Source organism: Triticum dicoccoides, chromosome 6A (assembly GCF_002162155.2).
Source record: "Triticum dicoccoides isolate Atlit2015 ecotype Zavitan chromosome 6A, WEW_v2.0, whole genome shotgun sequence".
Lineage (NCBI taxonomy): Eukaryota > Viridiplantae > Streptophyta > Magnoliopsida > Poales > Poaceae > Triticum > Triticum dicoccoides.
In genome coordinates this window covers 14,232,729-14,234,660 of record NC_041390.1, presented here as the reverse complement: position 1 = coordinate 14,234,660, position 1,932 = coordinate 14,232,729, and positions in this window count along the sequence as shown.

Here is a 1,932-nt window from a genome sequence, read left to right as displayed (position 1 = left end):
ATGTATTGTTTTATTTGTGAGACGTCTCTTCATTATTTTGCTTCAATGTTCTTATCCGGTGATTCTCAGGAAGATGCTAAGGAAGCTACAAGTTCATCATTCTTCGTTCTCCTTTTCTTCTCCGGTGGATTCAATTCAAGCTTTTGGTGTTGGTCATATCCCTTTTCCTCGTTTCAAATGCTTTGTCATGCCGGTGCACCCCTTTATCATTCACTTCTCACTATTCATTTGTTCCGGAGTGTCGAAGATATCTCAAAAGATTCTAGTTTCCATTCCCAATTCGTTCAAGTTCTTTTGAGGATGTTATCTCATTCAAGTCATTTAATTCAACCATCGCAATCTCTCTTTCAAGTCGTTCAACGGTGTATCTTTGAGTGGGCCCTAACCCATAGGTCTTTTCCCAGGATCTTACCTAACTCTTCTAATTTTTCTGGAGCTACTATCAAATTCTTCTCCAATTTGACGTAAGAATGAATTATCGTCAGTCATATGTATTTCTCCAAGATCTGTCAAATACTTTTCATCATTAGCTCAACCTTTCTATTCTTCATTCCGGAGTACCTAAAAATTTATGGTGGTGGATGTAATCATCATTCTCAACATCTGAAGACCGAAGAAGAGTTTTCCCTCCAAATCTTATCCGTTCTTCCAAAGATGCGAAGTTCAAGCTTGATGCCATCCTCTCATAATCGTTTTCGATTGTGACAATTCTTTTCACCCATCCGAAGCATTTCAAGAGTCTTTTCAATTTGTTCCTCTGGAGCCCATCATCTCAGAATTATTCATTCCAGCTTTCAGCTCTCTTTCTCCAAATCTTACCAGTGCTTTTCTCAAGTATTCTTTGGTCAGTTCATGATCTGTTTGTTTCACTTGTATCTAAATTCTTCTCAAGTATCTTCTTTTATTTTCAATTCCTACAGTGGTTCGGTTCAAGATTCCTCTTCCTATGTTCTCATATTAATTTATTCGTTGTTTCAATCCTACCGGTAATTCGTTGAAGTCCTTCTCAAGTTTGCGCTATATCTCCCTTATCCTTTCTACGAGAATAAGTAGTTTGCCAAATCCGTTGCTTGTCATCAATTTAAATTGGTGAAGGATATGCATAACATATTTCTTATTCTTGCTTCATCCAAATGATGGATTCCTTCTTTCGGAGTTTGTTCACCATGAGTCAATTCTCGGTTTCAATTGTTTCATCTTTTCTTTTCCGGAGTTCCAAGTTTTCCTCTTTATCTCGTCGCAAAGCGCCATCCAAGCATTGCAAGGCTTCAATCTTATTCTTTCATCCTTCACTTATTTTGATCATCCTTTTATTACCGGAGTTCTTCATGGAGGCTCTACATCGTGGTTCGTCAAGGATTCCTTTCATTCTCAATTTGTTCTTCAAGATTTCTATCAGAGTTATGTTACGCCAAGCTATACTCTAAAATAAACATGGTGTTCAACATGTTTCTTGTTTTGAGGAGTTCAAGCATTCTTCATCTTGCATTATGAAGTGCAATTCTTTCTACCTTATCTTGTGAGATGGTGTTATGTCATCCTTGACAGTTTCCTTCATGTTTCATGGGTGATAAGTCGTCAGGAATGAGATATTTAAACCCATCATTTTCTTCCTTGGAGTTATCGTGATATAGATTTCACCTAAAGCCTTCCCTAAGGAATGTTGCCATTGTGGTGCTTATCAATAATCCAAGTTTCCTCCTATTCTCGCGATGAAAGAAGTTTTCATCTCTTCATTGCTCTCAAGCAAGCAATTGTTTCCGTTAGTGGCAGAATTTCACCTCACAATTTTGGGATGATTTCCATAAGCCCACTACAAGCTTTTTCATTTTGTTGGTGGTTTTCCAACAACTCCATTATAACCTTCTTGGAAAGGTACTTCCCAAGGTCAATTGTGGCAAAAGCTGGCATTTTCTTCTCCGTCCCTTTATC